Source organism: Lycorma delicatula, chromosome 2 (genome assembly GCF_047948215.1).
Source record: "Lycorma delicatula isolate Av1 chromosome 2, ASM4794821v1, whole genome shotgun sequence".
Taxonomy (NCBI): Eukaryota; Metazoa; Arthropoda; class Insecta; order Hemiptera; family Fulgoridae; genus Lycorma; species Lycorma delicatula.
In genome coordinates this window covers 6,157,674-6,176,633 of record NC_134456.1, presented here as the reverse complement: position 1 = coordinate 6,176,633, position 18,960 = coordinate 6,157,674, and positions in this window count along the sequence as shown.

The window sequence follows — 18,960 nt, the reverse complement described above, 5'->3', positions numbered from 1 at the left end:
TTTAAAACTTATCACCCTTGAAAACGTGTTAGGGGATCTCCTCTGCTTCTAAAATTTACGATTCTGTTTTTTCTTTCAATTTATCTATCGGGTAATTTTTTTATTGTAACTATTATAATTATTCTTTCTTATCACTCTTTAGGAAGGTAGGAAGGATTTCCAGACGTTATTACAAGTTTAGAAGATGCTAAAATCTTGTATGGTTTGAGGTTTTAAAAAATTACGGGAACCATTAAATAACTTTACAACAGTTTATACTTTGTTGTAGTTTCCGGGGTAATCTCTTTTATGTTATATCTTGCTTTTAGATCCTCCCAACGTGCACATTCAAAAAAGGTGTGGCAAGGAATGTTCTCTTAACTGCAGTACACACATTTGGAAGCTCCCTTCTTCTAAAGCTGTGTAAGTAAACATCAAATCCTCCGTGACCGGAGAGGAATTGTGACAGGTAGTACCCACGTCGCCGTGTTTCCTTTCCAGCCTCAGGAATAAGCTTCTTTTTCCACGCTCCAGTTGTAGCGACGTTCTCTTGCCATTCTTGTAGCAAGAGATTAGTGGCATCTACTTTTAAATAACTGCTCGATAGTGAAATCCTCAAAAAAATTATTTTTATGCAAATACTTTTCAAACAGTTTTTTTCGGTAATAGACTACCATTACGGGGAGGTTCTAGGTTCCTTTTGAAACGTCGTAAAAAATTAAGAGGCCCCGATTTTGGTCATGGATTGACGCCATAAACAAAACAAAAAAACTGATTTTTTACCTCCACGCACATGAACTATTGTAATCGTGAAAAATTTCAGTTTTCAGATTTCAACAGAAATATCCATTTTGACCATCCCTGAATCCATTTTGACTAGTTTCGGCGTGACGTCTGTACGCACAAACGTAGGTATGTATCTACGTATGTATCTATGTATGTATCTACGTATGAAAGTCATGGCAGGAACGAGATGTCAGATATTCTAGATGTAGAGCTGACAGATGAACAACTGATAGACTGATTACCCACACGATGGTCAACCTGGGTAATGAACAGGCTGACCCAGGAGAAAGATTTAAGACCAGGAGATGACAGCTGATTTTTCATCGATTTGAATGGATTAAAGCCATCCAGCCGGTATGCTGGGACGGCACCTGGGGTAATGATCTTACAAGACTCCACCATCCTCGAAGATGGAAAGATCACAAATACCGGAACTAGGTACACGGTAATCTATGATTCTAGAGAAGGAGATAAGATAATGGCCTCTCATATTATAAAGGCCTTACGAAGAGCTGTAGGTAAGCTGGAGTCAGCTGTCTTTGTGGTTCCCAGTGGTCCAGCGGGCATCATAGTGAGGAAAATAGTAATATACATGATGAGGAAGGGTAAGACCTTGCCGAGGATGTTACGCCCCAGCCTGAGCGAACAAGGGAGGGCAAGGTCGAGGTCGGTATCAACAAGAAGGGGAACCCCCCTGGTCGTTGAAAGTAAAACGGTCGTAGTAAGGGCCCCCGGTAAATCTTATGCCGATCTGTTGAAAACCATGAAAGAAAAGGTTAAGGTTGAGGAGGCCGGCGAAATACTGTCAATTAAACAGCGAAGGGATCAACAACTAGAGGTCCGAATTAGTGGGGCGCAGAAGGCGGGGGAGTTTTCCTCCCTGCTGAAGAACAGAGCAGAGGATCTCCAGGTGGATATAAGAACAAGAGGAGACCGTAGAACAGTTGTTCATGTAAAAGACATGCTAGGTGACACTACTGAGCGAGAGATCAGGGAAGCGGTAGAGAAGGTACTAGGACAAGGAGAAAACTTTCAGGTCACATCACTAAGGGAGGCATTTGGAAACACAAAAAATGCCACGGTGGTCACAAGTCAAAGGAATGCAACGAAATTAATTGCAGCAAGGCTGAGAGTAGGGTGGGTGAGCTGCAGGGCCTACATCCGGACGGATATAGAGAAATGTCATCGATGTTGGGATGTCGGTCACAGCAGAAGAGAGTGCAGAGGCCAGGACCGTTCAAACCTCTGCTTCAACTGTGGTAAACCCGGCCATGTAATTAAAGATTGCAAGGAGGCGACCATATGCCTGGACTGTGGAGCCACTTCACGTAGGACCGGGAACCCGTGCTGTAACAAAGGTCATGACTAAAGTAATACTAATTAATAATAATAGAAGTCGATTGTCTTGTGATCTGTCTGAGGAGATTGCAACAAGGTACGATGCCGACTTCTTGGTGGCCACGGAACCAAATGTGTACTTGGCGGCCAGGGGACATTGGGTGACTGACAGGAATGGGGATGTGGCCATCAGAAGGATTGCTGGCAATGTGGACTACAACCTGTATCATAGGGCTGATGGTATGGTAGCCGTAGAGTTAAGCAATATAATAATAATAGGAATTTACATTAGTCCTAATTGTACTACGGAAGCCTTTAAAAATAGACTTTTTGACTTACAGCAAGTCATGACGCGCTCCTGTAAGAGAACGCTTGTCCTAGGCGATTTCAATTGTAAGACAGCGCTAGCTGGTGCGGCCTACACGAATATTAGAGGAAGAATACTAGAGGAACTGCTTGAGGCTAATGGCGCGAATTGTGTTAACGACGGGACCGCCACTTATAGCGCAAGAGGACATAATTCGATAATTGATTTGGTTATAATCGACAGTAGGATCCGTACTGACTCAATCGACTTTGAGGTCCTTAACGAAGAACTGCTAGTGACCATAGGGCCATTTTAGTCACCCTTAGAGAGTACCCACCAGGAAGAAGACAGTTAAACATCTTCAGTAGAATGACAGAACAACAGATTCACCGCGTTACCAACAACGCAGCAAACAGAATCAAAAATTGTCCACAAATAACTCCTGAGGCGTTCCAGGATATAATTAAAGAGGAGATAGCTAAAATACCGCCGAGTAACAATAAATATCACCCGGTTTATTGGTGGTCTGCAGAGATAGAAGAGCAGAGAAGAATCATGCAACGATACAAAAGAGCAGCTCAGAGATTACGCGCTAGAAATAGAACGGAAGAAGAAGGTCGTCTTGCGATAGAGCAATACAGACAAGCTAGGAAAATACTTAACTTCCTTATCAAACAAGCTAAAAAAAAGAAATGGCTGGAGTTGTGTGAAGAGCTTAACGAAGACCCCTGGGGAAAGGCATTTAGGATAGTGACCAAACGCCTGGGAAGATACGTGCCGACATTGAGTGCTGAAATGTCGGCACGACAGGTTAAATTGCTATTTCCCAGAATAGAAGATCTCAATAGAGAGGTAATTGAGTGTCAGGCTGGCAGGTTCACTGAAAAGGAGGTTTTGGAAGCCATCATGAAATTAAAAAATAAAAAAAGTCCAGGACCGGATGGCATACCTGCCGCCATCATTAAAGACCTTTCAAGGATCATACCCTGGGAATTAGTGGATGTTGCAAGTTATGGCTTACAAAACCGTAACTTCCCCAATAGTTGGAAAGAAGCCAGAACTGTTTTCATTCCTAAAATAGGACCAAATCAAGAACAAGTAGGATACAGACCAATCACACTAATAAATAACATGGGTAAGGTAGTCGAAAGATTACTAGAAACCCGACTCAGAGAAGAAATCGAGGAAAAAGGTTGTTTACATGCGGAGCAATATGGTTTTAGAAAAGGCCGGTCTACGATAAACGCGATCGACAAAGTTAAGACCTGGGCATTAAATAGTAGAAACGGCACGTGGAGAACTAGGAAAATCCCACTTATTATAATGTTGGATATAAAAAATGCTTTTGGATCTGTTCCTTGGAGAGCCATTATCGCAGCATTACAAGCCATGAATATAAGTGATTATCTAGTCAACCAGATTAATCAATACCTTTACCATAGATTCATTGAGGTTAAAACGTTAGAAGGAAAATCCACATTTGAGATATTTGGAGGAGTTACACAAGGATCAGTCCTTGGGCCTATACTGTGGAATATTTTTTATGACAAAATTTTTCGATTAGATTATCCCGAGGGGGTTTTTGTTGTTGGATATGCTGATGACATTGCTATCCTAGTAGAAGACAGAGAAGTTAATAACCTAGAGGATAAAGCAAATCAGGCGTTACGAATAATTGATGAATGGCTGATAGGAAGCATGCTACAGATATCCCCTAACAAATCCTGTTGTTTGGTGTTTTCAGGTAGAAGACCTATTAGAAACCTCAATATAAACATTAGAGGAGAGAGAATATTTAGGGGTTCTTTTGGATAAAAGCCTAAGATTTAGCAAACACGTAGAGATGATTTGTAACAAGGTCACCCCTTTGATTAAGGCATTGAGGACTCTTTTCCAGAACCATGGTACACCGAAAATGGTAATAAGGAGACTGATAACTGCGGCTACCACGTCAGCAATTTTATATGCGGCCCCGATATGGGGAGATACAATGAATATTCAGAGAAACAAAACAAAATTAAAAAGAGTACACAGGCTTGCTTTACTGCGTGTAGCCGCGGGATACAGAACAGTGTCATACGACGCGCTGTGTATACTAACGAAGGTTCTACCCGTTGATTTACAAATTAAACAAAGAACATTTAGATATAGGGGTATGTCCAAAGATGAGATTGAACGGCTAATTGATCAAGAGTGGCAGGATACATGGACACACTCTAGAGTTGGGGATTGGACCAGGCGACTAATCCCCAACATAAATATGTGGACTAGTAATAGAATAGGTAATGTAGATTTTTATACGACACAACTGTTGACGGGGCATGGCTCGTTCGGCCATTATCTGTTTAGAATTGGAAAAAGACCTACCCCACAATGTGTGTACTGCCCAGAGACTGATGATGCGGAACACACTGTGTTTGTATGCCCAAGATGGGCTCCAAATAGAAGAGAAATTTCGGACAACGGACTTACACCTGAAAACCTCTTAAATTGGATGGTCTATAGTGACGATAACTGGGATCGGTTCCGTAGGTTTGCCGGGGAAATCTTACGCACCAAGGAAGAAGAGGACAGAAGAAGGGGTTTATGAAATTAGGGTAGGGAGGACAGTCCCTCCGTGGAGGGCCCGTACGCCGTGGTGTGCGGGTTCCTGAGAAGGGGGGGAACTCCTGGGGAGTGTGGGACAAATAAAAGACCGAGTCTCGGTTGGCGGTGCCGCTCCTGCGGGTGCCTCGGTGCTTAGTGGGGGCGGTACCGCTGATTAGAGGCAAAGACATAATGACCGAGACCCGGTTCCCTGCTGAGGGGATGGGAGGTGGCGTAGCCATACCCCGTCTCCGAGCCGGGGGATTAGAGGCAGGCGAATAAAATAAAATTAAAGATCCGAGACCGGAGGAGCTAACCTGCCGTGCCGGGTGTACAACCGGTGGGCGGGGGACACTCCCTTAGAGTAAAAGGACACTCTCCCCGACTGAGTATACTTAAATGGATATCCGGTCGGGGAGAGTAGGGGAAGAAAAAAAAAAAAAAAAAAAAAAAGGTATGTATCTCCCATCTTAAAAATGATTTGCCGTAGAATGTTGAAATTTTGGATTAGGACTGTTGTAACATCTAGTTGTGCACCTCCCCTTTTTATTGCAATCGATTGGACCAAAAGTCTCCAAAAAAGTCCAAAATCAAAACAAAATTGTCTTATTGACACAATGCAGTAATAAGTCCTCATTGAGAGCTTTTCAACGATATATCATAAGTGATACTTATTATCATTTGGTTCCATAGTTAGAGCACAATAAAATTTTAATTAATAAAATATTTGGATCTTACAAGGGGAAGGTAAATCGGTTCGAATCCGACTTCATTTCCTTTTTTTTAACTTTTTTTATTTAAGTATACTGATTTATTAACCTCTGATTGTAAAAAAATTTTTACGATAAATAATATTATTCAGTAATAACAATAATAAAAAAAATATGAAAAAAGATCAGAAGTTATTAGTGAAATAAAACTTGTACTTTACATTTTTTTTTAAATGTGTATATATAATTTAATAGGTGTACAAGGAAGTCATGTAGTGTCCATATCAGATTTATTTTTTTACGTTAAAATTTTGTTTTTTAATGTCATTTAAAATGATGTATTACAGTCCTTCATTTTCCACGTAAAAGTTTTGAATTGTCCACTTTGTGGCAGCTTCCAGGGGCTTGGGGTGTGTTGGTTTCTTACCGAAAAATAGATCGTTTCGAGGTAGGACCGTTATCCAAATTTCATTTTTTTATAATTTAACTGTTGAAAAGTTATTAAGGATCGGCATACTTTTTTAACATTTGTATGTGTGAGAGTGCGCGCGCGCTAAATAAAGAATTAAAATCTTAAGAATAATAATAATAATAACAATAATTTTCAAGTTTTTCTTTAGCAAAAATGTCAAATCTTATGTTGGCTGTAAATGCCGGAAAAATTCTCAACATCGTTGCCAACTTTATTATTTGTTTGTTTATTGTAAAAGTATAAAATTAGTCTTGTTAATTATTTGTGGATCTTATGTAGGAATTTTATCATTTTCTTATTTATAATGTATGCTATATATATATATATATATATATACTTTTTTTTTAAATATCGCGTATCGTAAATAAAGAAATGTGCATGTACTGAACTCTTATTTCGATCGGCGACGCAAATATTTACGTAAAGTGTTTGCCAATAAAGTTGTTTTCTGAGGAGAGATGTTGTCAAAGAATAAAGAAAAGCAGAAGACAAAAAATAGGTTGAGAAGCACTTTTAGTGGCTCTTTAAACCCGCTACACTACACTACACGATTTAAGTTACGCTACTGCGGAGAAGCTCTGTACAGTTCGTGATCTTTCAATGTAAAATAGAGGACGTAATCAGCTCTGCGGTGGAATTTTATGATATATCTGCAGTTGAAATAGATAATAATAATAATATTTTACTGTGCAGAATCTCATTGTAGCGGTATTTCTTATTAAAGTAAATTCATATTTTAAGCGATAGAAATTATTTTACGTATTAACACTATTAAATAGTATACCTATTTAATTTTTAAATCCCACGAGCATAACTCTTTATTTATATTAGGAAATTATCAAACATTTATTTTAAAATGCAGCTGTAATTAACTGTACTAATGTTACGTGTTTATTTGATTTTTATTTTTTGTCGATTTCATTTATTTCAGTTTTCGAGAAAAAAAATATACGCGTCTTATTAATGTTTTACGTTCGCTGCTTTTAGACGGGGAGGTCCGTTAGAGTTAAGGACACCCTCCTGGGCTGAATTATACTTAATTGTGGGTCCGGCGCGGGAAGGGGGGAGAAAAAAGGTGGATGTTTTTGAAAAGATTTTCAACAACTTCCACGCTAAATAATGACTTCATACTTTAATCCTAACGTTCAGGATTTTCAAATTTTCATAAAAGGAGTGTTCCGAAGCTAGAATTCTATATCCATTTTTCAATAGGATAAATACATCCCGATCTGTAGATAAACTTAATATTTTTCCGGTGAACACAACTGGAATATTAACGGGGAAAAGTACGGTAATCGTGCTAAAAAAAGGTTTATCAGGTTTTTTGCAAATCTTTACTTTTTTAGGGTCCAACTAGTTCATCATCTAGACCAAAAAAAACATTTACGTATGTAAGAATATGCGTACGTATGTGTGTCCCATTGTTTTTGCCTTTATATCTGCCGATTGAATAGATGGATATTTTCAAATTGGACTCATATATTTCTATAAACGGGTCTTGATCTTATTTTTTTTTCAAAATTCACGAAAGGGTTGGGAGGATATCGCGAAAAAATGAATTTCGATTTTCTTCGGAGATATTTTAGAGAAAACTTTATTAAAGTAAATTTGTTACCTACAATGCATTTGTAAACAAGCCAAAAAAAAAATATTTTTTTCAAAAAGTCAACACCCTCCTTTTAAAATTAAAATATGTATTTTATCTAACTTCGATTTTAATATTTTTTAAAATTTGTTTGGTATATTATGTAACATATTATAGATAGGGCTATCAAAAACGATCTACAGTTTTCCAAAATTATAAACCCCGGATCTTAAACACAGAAAAGGTTTCTGAAGATTCTTAGGTTCTTGTTTTAGCCTTCAATGGAGAGAGGTGTTAGATTTAGAGAAAACTTTACTTAAAAAATTTGTTTACTTAAGCTTAATATGAATATTATTAGAAATTTTTTCATTTTAATTTTTTTATTAAAAAATTTGTTTCTTTGCCACGTTATAGACGATTAAATTTTAAGTAATTTTAGTACCAATATTATATTCCGGACCCAAAGTGAGAAGCAAGTTTTAGCAGATTTCCAAAGAATTTATAGAAATTCTTGAAATTTTATGTAGTTATTTGTAGTTTCTAAGGGGGGTGTGTCGCGGGAGGGGACCAAGTTTTTACGTTTTGGAGTCTCCTGAACACGATTCATATATATATATGTATAAGAGCCCTATTGATTTTCAAACGAATCTTAACTCCTGTTCACAAGAACAGAAATTAGAAGCAAATTTTTTGGATACGTTTTCCAGATTTTTTTATGTAACGTGAAAAATGACATATTATAAAGCCAAAGTTAATCGTGTTTGTAGCCCAAATCAAATTATCAGAATCTTTTGAAACTGGGACAGGAGTTAAACAAGACACGGACTTTCGCCGCTTTCATTTAACAACGTCCACGGAAAAACGTTTTCGAGAATGGAGAAAAGAATTGAAGGGAAAAGTATAAAACAACTTTTAAAAAAATAAGAAAATAGAAAATGTTTTCCATTTGCATACTATGTAACCATTTTTCCAGAAAAAGGACGATAAACCCTAAACAGAGCTACTAAAAGAAGTTTCTGAGAAATTGGTCTAAATATCTCCTTTGAAAAAATGAAATTTATCGCAACAAAAAGTGTAGAGAATAAGATGATAAAAACAAATTACGGAACAACACAGCGAAGAAAAAATTCAAGTACTCGGAGATCGGTTCCGATCAAACGACTAAGAAAAAGAGTTACTTCAGACCCCAAATGGAACTAGCATATAATTTTTTTAAAAAACAGCTACTAAAAAAATCCATTTCGGTGAAGATAAAAATAAGATATTATTGCATAATAGTAACATTAGAAGTATTGTATTCAGTAGAATGTCATCGGTCATATTTAAAGGATTAAGAATGTGGAGAAGAACAAAAAATTCAAGGATAGAATAGAGGAGCGGGCTACTCGGTGAAGGAAAGCAGCACGAGAATTAGAATGAAGTATTGGGGAGGATGTAAGATTGGGAAGAAGAGGGAAAAATTAAAACCTAAATAGGATTGTTATACGTGGTCCCCCCGTAGATTGAAAATCTAAAGTGATTTAGTTCGGTATATTTTATTTAATTTCAAATTTTTTTTTGAGAGTAATACAAGGAATATGAAAAATACAATAAATGGCCCACTTAACGGATTCGACGAAAAGATAATAATTAAATACTAAAGGATAAATTAGGCAAGCAGTCAATTAGTCAATTAAATCAATAATTATTTCATTTTTCATTTCAATTATTTTTTCTATGAATGATTTAGTTTTATAGAAATATATGAATTAAACATAAAAGTGTACCAATAAAAATTTATATACGTTAGTCACTTCATAAAGTTTCATTTTACTTTCCCGGAGAATATAGCTAGAATAGCCATCTATATTAAAAGTGAAGTACGGTTGGTGATCACGTCAAAAATAGGATATAGGGTTTTTTTGCAAATCTTTACCTTATTTAGTTCATTTAGTTCCCAACCTTTTTTTGTTTGTGGACCCCCCCGTGTACGCAATTTTCTAAATTAAATATCTATTTGTAAGTTAGTAAAAACTAATATTTAAAAAATTTCATTATAATATAAAAAATGTAAATTAGAAATTTAAAAAATTTTAATTGATGAAACCGAAACATATTTTTATTTGTAATGACAGAATTACGAAAAAAAAATTAAATAAATACTATTTCAATCAACATATAAATTTATTTTTAAAACTATTAAATAGGATCTCGTTAATTAGGGTCCTGCTAATCATATCCTTGCGGCTGATGTTTTGATATTAGCATTTTAATATCTGCCTCCAATTTTGTGACAGTTAGACGAAGATCATCTCTTTTTACTGTATCAAGTCGATTAGAATTTTTTGTTAACATCTGCGTTACACGACTAAAGTGACATGCATTTAAGCTTTCTCCCGTAAAAACGGATATTTACAAGCAATCTCATTATTCTTCCATGTTATGCTTTTCTTTTTGCGTAAATTCAAAATTTTGCCAAAATTTCATTTTTGCTAAATTTTTTTCACGCTTTCCTCTTGTAAATCAATTTCAACATCAGCTTTATTTACCTCAAATGGAATCAGCACCCGCTCTTCTGGAATGTTCAATTCTTGTAGATCCTTGAACCGAATTTGCTTGACTTCTTAGATTTTTTTAAATGATCAACAACACAACACGGTCATCTTTTAAATCACCGCTAAAGGTTTAGAAACTAGACAAACGCAAGTTTTTTTATTAAGACTGTTTTTTTATTTGAGTTTTCGGTACTTACGTATTAACGCCACCGCAGCTACAGCTTTATTTAAAAACCAAGTAGTCGATCGGATTTCGGTGGAAAATGAACAGTCTCTTTATTAATTTTAATAAATGGTTATTTATATTTATTTATTTTATTAACCAAACTTAACCTACGTTCGCTAACCTTGACTAATTAACACCGTAATTTTTTGAGTATTTATTTAATAAATTCAGTAATTATTGCAATTATTTATTTTTTAAATAATCAAAACACTCCTGTTAATTAGTCAAGGTTAGCGAGCGAAGCGAGCCTAGGTTAAGTTTGGTTATATATTTAAAAAATAAATAACTTATACCATTTATTAAAATTAATAAAGAGACTGTTTTGAATCTACGTTAAACTCTATATCGGCCCATTTTCCACCGAAATACGATTGACTACTTTTTTTTTTAACTAGATGTTTTACTAGATTGTCTCCACTGACTAAGGGAGCCCCAAAATCAAGATTTTTTTTCTATTTCAGATTTCAAAATTTTGATGCTTAAATCATATTTTAATAATCATTATAATCAATAAAACATGCTCATTTATTACGGGAGGTCCATTTAAAAAAAAAAAAAAAAAAAAAAAAAAAAAAAAATGATAATATTTTTTGTAACTTATATTTAAACTTTTATTATGAAAAAAAAATAAAAGAATTTTAATAATTGAATTGAAAAGAATTTCCGGGGAAGCAGGAAAGGTTTTGCTATGAAAAACCTGTGCAAGATATTGTATTGAATGACCCAACCGGGATCGTGCAATACAATTTCCGGCTTTTTTATATTTGAATAAAATTGTGGTTCCAAAATAATGAAATACTCCATGCCCTTTATAAGCATAAAAAATCTTTTATTTTGACCGGTACATAATAATAAGATATATATATTACATTAACTAGAGTAAGGTAAGGAGATGGTCTGTCTCCAGTCCTCTTTAATTGCGGCCTTGAAAATGTTATGACATAATAGGAGAAAGAACTTAAAAAATTAAACATACACGAAAACATAAAAATGGGAACTAAAACTAAATTCATAAATATAAAAATTATGGTCTTCCCAGACGGTATTGCAATCTTCGCAAGAGATATTGCCGTCGCAAGTAAAATTGGTTTCAAATTTCTTGTGAAAAAACTAACTGATTTTCCAATGACAAAGAGAAAAGAACTCAAACCCTTAAAATTTAACAATAACAAGAAATAAGTAAAGTTCAGAAGTTTAAATATTTGGGAGAAATCATAACGAATAATTGACAAAAATGGAATGAAAAATAAAATAAATTTTACGAAGAAATTTACGATAAAAAATCCCAGTCATATGACTCCCAATTGAGGCACTATGCAACTGTAGTCCTACCAGAAACACTGTACAGGGCAGAATGTCTGCAGTTTTTTCACAAGAAATAGCAGAAGTAGAAAAAAGAATTTTAATAAAAATTTACGGTTCAAAATATGAAGATGGAATTTACAAATTGAAAAGTGAAAAAGAGATTTTCAAATATACAGAAAAAATAGGGAACTTAATCAGGAAAAGAAAACTACAATTTTACGGACAATTATGCAAAATGAACAACAAATGCTTGATAAAATAGATATTTAATTTATACATAAACAAAGCCACAAAGATTACATGGTTTAAAGATATCTGTGTAAAGACGGAGATAAATTTAGAAAAGTAATTCGAGAATTTATGTAAGTTTCCAAAGAGAAAGAAAAAGACGGGTATAAATCTGATTTGATGGACGGAAGAAAGGCGACAACAAAGCAAAACAATGAAAACCTTTTGGGAAAAGAAAAAGAAGTCAAACTAATCAAACGTGATCCGTAATGATCGGAACAAAAAGAAAAAAAACGGTGGGAAAATATTTTTTCTTCGGGTTTAATATATTAACATTTATTAAAAATGGCAACGGAAGCACAGTACATCAGGCTGTTTCTCATATAGAAGTATTGTTATGTTATATGAAAACAGTTCTGTTCTTGGAACCCATCGGGTTGGTCTAGTGGTTAACGCGTCTTCCCAAATCAGCTGATTTGGAAAGTCGAGAGTTACAGCGTTCAAGTCCTAGTAAAGCCAGTTATTTTTACACGGATTTGAATACTAGATCGTGGATAACGGTGTTCTTTGGTGGTCGGGTTTCAATTAACCACACATCTCAGGAACGGTCGAACTGAGAATGTACAAGAATACACTTCATTTACACTCATACATATCATCCTCTGAAGAATTATCTAAACGGTAGTTACCGGATGCTAAACAGGAAAACAGAGAGAGTTCTGTTCTTGGAGGATATTGTTGATTTTTTTAATGACAATTCTTTTTTAACAGTGCTAAATAACGGTTTAACAGCCCGTTTTTATTCCTTGAAAGCTCGATTTGACTTTTGAGGGGGCCCCAAGAGATGACATCATACCTTAGAAGAATATACGTAAGCATATGAAGGAATATGAACGAAAGCATATGAAGCATGAAGGAAAAATAAATATATCAGTCTAGCAATTTAAACCTATTATTTACATTTTTGCTAGAGGAAATAATAGTTTTTTCTACGCATTTTATTATTATGTGTTTTCTTTTGTTAAGTTACTAATTTTTTAGCGTACTACCTTACAATACATAAGCATGTGAACTGCAATTTTAGTGTGCGCAAGTGGCAACGTACGATTTATTACTCCGGGAGCAGAGCAACTTTTCTAATATACAATATTCTCGCGGAGCCGTGGCCGTTAAAAACCCCGCGCACTTACCTCCCCCCTCTTGTCCGTAAGTCTAGTCCCAGTGGCGCCTCTGTCCTTCTGGAATCGATTTTGGCAGCCGGCTCCGCTTTGCTCAGCACTCATCCTCCTAATTTGACCTAGTTTCGTCATCAACCCTACTTTTCTATATCTACTAGAGTTCAATGGTAGTTGTAATCCGCTTTCGGTATATTATCTACTTATTAATATAAAATGTAAAAGGAATTATTTTTAATTCGATATGAAGTTATATTAAAAGTATAAATGAATGATCTTTTTTGTTCGTACTTTATCTAAAATTAAAAATTATTAAATAATTATTTTAATTAAAGTATGAAATACTAATTTGTTAATAACATATTTTTTTTCGATTGGCTTTGCAAAAAAGGAAGGGAATTCTCAATTCGACACTTATGTTTTTCCAAACGGATTGTTTTTATTTTTGGTAATAGTTATAATGGAATATAACGGAAATTATGTTGATCGGTCAAAATTTGGGGTGCGGGAGTTTCTACAAACCACGATCCTCTGATTGAAAAAGACAAAAAACTTGGAAAATTTCGGAAGTTTGTATTTATTTATGTAATATGTTATATTGGCCTGTATTTTGATAATATCTGACTCTGAACATTAAAACTTGAAATTTGGCTGAACTATTTCTATATTTGAAACACTGATGTCAAAATTTGTTGAACTTAATCGGACAAGAAAGTGATGTTTACAGAAATTTTCAAATGTCATTTTTTTGTGAGGATGTCGTAGGAATTTAAAATTCGGTACGATAGTAGCGCGTTATGAACTGTTTACAGTTCAGAAATTTTAAGTCGATCGGACTTAGGGGTGGAGATCTAATTCACTTAATTGTTTTAGAATTTTCAATATATTTTCAAAACTGACTGATAAAACCTGTAGCTTGGAAATAATATTTGTCTACATAAGTTATAACTACGGTTAAATTTTAATCATGGTCAGAAAAGGACCGTCAACAAAATATATCGTATTTTATACTTTGCCTACTTTTTTTAATCCGGCTTAGCCATTAAGTACCGATTTATGCGAAAGTATTTCTAGGCGTGAGATCTTACATTTGCGTTTAATTTTAGGCCTGTTCAGACAAATAAGTAATGCGGTGCCTGATTTCATTTTTATTAGTTTTCTTCTAATCTCATTAAATAGATTCTATATTAATTTGCAAAATTTAATTAAAATATTTCCTTCTAAGTAAATAATATAACAGCATATTAATTTTAAGAATTCTGTAGTACAATCAGGCAAAAGGAAGAAAACAGGACCCAGAATAATTTTTTTTTTTTTTAGTTTTTTACCTTAATAATGTTTATAACACTAAAATTAATATTATTACTATGAATTATGTGCGACAAGGAGGTCAAAGGATATGAACATTTATTTTTACTAATTTGTTTTTAATTTTACGGCTTTAATAATGTCTATTATATTGAAGTTAATATTACTTCAGAGGATTTTCGGCTTATCGAACAAAGAAGTTACATGTAACTCCTTTTTCTAATTTTGTGTTCTTAAGAATGTGTAATATTATAGAATTATCTTATTCTGACGATTTTGAGCGCTTTCGGAGAAAAAAAAATCATCTGATGTGAATACCACATTACTTCCTTGTACGCCTACTAAATTACATATACACATTTTTTTAAATTGAAAAGTACATAAAATTTTATTTCATTGATAACTTCTAATAGTCCTTTTATTACTCTTTAAATAACTCTAAGTCTTATATCTATTTGATACTATGTTTTTTTAAATTATTATGATGTAACCATTAACAAAATGAAAACAAAAACGAATAATTAGGTGATTCACCAAATCTGATTTGGACACCACATGATCTACTTGTACGCCTATTAAATTACTTATACACTTATACATATGTAATTGCATATGTATATGTAAATTTACATATACACTTATGATGAAATTAAAAAAAAAAAATTAGTTTTCAACAGTTTGAAATATTTTAATGGTGCATTTACAATTAATTAAAATCCCTTTAGTGTTCATAATATAATTTATGATTTATTGCAAAGTTTCAACCCTTAATAACCCCTAATGAAAAAAATTGTTAAAATTATAGATTTGAGTGTTTTATAGTTTAAAATCATTAAATGTGTAGAATAAACATTGTTCCAAATTCTGAAACACAATTAATGATGTGTTACAACGTTGCGAACCTTAGAATCCACCCCAATAACGAAAAAAACTTAGTTTTCAAAAGATTAAAATGTTTTAATGGTGCATTCATAATGAATTGTTAACTTTTTACAGATGTTAATGTAATTTATAATTTATTACAACGTCCCAAACTTACAAATCGACCTCGTGATTAAAATTTACATGCTCCGAAAATTACATCGAAAAAATGCGATTGATTTTTCAACGATAACTTCCTTAATTTTTAAGCTATCCAATCGCTCAAAAAAACCATTTTGCAGGAAATTTCAAGAACTATAATACACGTAAAGTTCAGATTCCTTGAGCCCTTCGTTTTTGAAAGTTTTTAGTTTAAAGGGCTTGGCGAAGGTGGAAGGTGATCCTCATACTCAAATGCAAACTTCTAACGGTGATATCTCAATCAATTTTTATTCTAAAGAAAAAAAACCAAAATTTTCAATAAAATAAAACAAAACTAAATTTTTGTATACTCTAGCATTTTTTACGTATTTTCTTTAGTTTTTGAATTATTGTGAAAAAAAGAGAATTTTCATAAATTTCAAAAACGTTTCAAATTTGAATCGATTTTTTTTCAGGTCCAGGCATTCCAAAACGGTTAAACTCCTAGAACATATTTTTAGTACTTCAATAAAGTAAATTGTAAAAGGATTACGTTCAATTCCAATTCTTGCAGAAAAGTCATTTGTCTCATTGCTGATCTTGTTCCCCGAAAAAGCGAGACAACCATTTTATTTTCATCATAACTCCGTTAGTTTTCATTCTAATGACTTTTATCAAAGGTAATTTTAAAGGTCTTTTTAAGTACTTTGGAAAATATCGTATAAGTTTTACTCGAAACTTTTACTTTTACTCGAAACTTCCGAAAACGGAAATGTTCCGTTTTTCCGTTATTTAACGTTTAAAGGTTCGACTTCAGTTTTCGGTAAACAAAAAAGTTACCTTCAACGAGGCATAACTCGGTTCGTATTGCATCTACAGAAATAAAAAAATAAAATATCTCTTCCTTATTTTATAAGCTTCATTTTTGCTAATAATAATTTTTTCGATAAAACGTAAGTTTTTTGAGTTATTCATGAAAAATCGTTCGATGGTTGGATGAAAAACTAACATTTTCAACCACGAATAACTCAAAAAGTATTGACTCTATAAAACGTTTTATACAACATTTTTTGCTTAGAATTTATACCTCCATCGATTTCTGCGGTTATTTTGAATGTAATAATTTCCACCCCGAGAAGGGGTGGAATCCACCCCCTTGGTTAAAAGCACACATCGGCGCTGTATAAAGTTTGTTCCTTGAGCTGTTCCCTAGTTACTGTTAAAATTTCACTTCAATCGCTTTTGTCCAAAAGAATTCTGAGCGAAAAACCGTCAAACACTGGACTAAAGATCCAAATACGAGTATTTCATTAATTAAAATTTAATTTGGCTATAACTCTGGAACCAGTGAAAATAAGTACCACTTGTGACATGTCTGAAAAGCTCTCAATGAGTGATTTTTACTGCAGTTAAGAAAAAGTCCAAAAACCAATTTGTTTTTAATTTTGGGCTTTTTTGGACACTTTTGGATTATTCGATTGCAATCAAAAGGGGAGGTGCACAACTAGATGTTACAACAGTCCTAAATCCAAAATGTCAAATCCTGCGGCTAATAGTTTTTGAGTTATGATACATACGTACATACATACATACATACATAACTTACGTACAGACATCACACCGAAACTAGTCAAAATTGATTCAGGGATGGTCAAAATGAATATTTCCGTTGAAACCTGAAAACCGAAATTTCTCGCAATCACAATGCTTCCTTTACTTTGTACAAGAAATAAAACCAATAAAACGGTACCCAATTTTAGTTTGGTGTAGCCAAACATAAATAAAAAAGTATATCATTTTTTTTTTAAATATTTTATTGGATATTTTAACATCAAGGCCGAAGCAAAAATTACATGACGTAATCTTTGATTCGGATAAACAATCTGTTATCAGAAGAATTTTAATTCATTGACGACGAAGCCCATAGTTACAACTCAGAAACAACCGTTAATAAAGTTTTATGTAGAAGATTGCACTTTCTCGCACAAAATTCATCTATTACTAGATATAAACTATCTGTTTCAGTAAAACATTTCCTGTTATCCGTGGAAATTTTTGGTAAGATTAGTTAGTGGTTTCTAAATTGTGTAATTTTTACGTATGAAGGTATTTTTCACCTTATTTTACGTTTTGATAGACACAATTTACTAAAATAGCGGTCTGAAAACTAATAAGTAATTTTTTCGAAAGCACACACACACATATATATATATATATTTATGCGCACGCACACACACACACACACACACACACACACACACACACATATATATATATATATATATATTAATGTTAAAATTTGTTTTAGTTTGATGAAAAATAGTGTAGTTGGTGTTTTTTATTTGTTGAAAAGACTAAGAAGGATTGATAAATTTAATAATTGTCGCTTTTCTCAACTGGATGAACTTGAAAATGTACACCGAATTTATTTCCGACAAAATAAATTCACTATCCGAAGATTTTGAATCCCTACTATATAATGGATTCGGGTCGCCAAGTTTTGAATGAAAAATTTTGCATTGTTGTATCCATGTATGGTTTTTAAAAACATATTGCGATTTTTTCTTAGAAAATATAGTAAACAAAGAAGCACAACTCAGCAGAAATACAGAGACCGATGCAACGGTTAAATTGGATGTTACACAAATTTTTCAGATGGAGGCTTTCAGTGCTACCAACATAATTTCTCAAAATTGTCCTATGCCATGAAGATCTACTGAGACGTTCTTTTAAAACTCTTTAATATATTCCGTGATCTTAACAGATTTTTTTTTTGTTATCTGTCATTTTTTGTATTGTTTAATGCTATTTTCCATTTCTTTCTTTTTCGTGTATTTTTTTTTTAACTTCGACGTAATTCCTGCATCCTACATCCTCAGATGTCTAATTTCATAACTACAGTTTATCCGCCAACACCTTGGTTGTCTTAATATATGATCCATCGTCCTGTTTCGACTCTTTACAAGATTCTGACACAATATCTCTCTTCTCTTATTTTTAAGATCTCTTTATTCTGTATTTGATCAACATTTTCTGTAACACGACATTTCACAAATTTCTACTCTTATCTTTTCTGTGTTACTGTTCACTACCGTAAATTGCTAAACTGTCGTCAAATTTTTAAAAGATTTGTAGTTCTAGATCAATTTTTTATATGAGCAGATTTATTTTCTGCATGAAAGCTCCCCTTGCTTCCTGTAAATCTTTTTCCTTTTTGATTTGTGCTTCCCTTCATAAATTCTTTACAATTTTACTACCTAAAAAATTCTTCTTTCAGGTATATTGTGTTCCCCTATCATTGCATTTAATTCCTCGCCTTATTCTTCTTTCTGTCACTTTTAGTTAACTTTACTTTTCTTTAAATAGAAAACGTCTTGCAATTTGGTTATGGACTGGGAAAATGAATCTGGTCTTTTCTG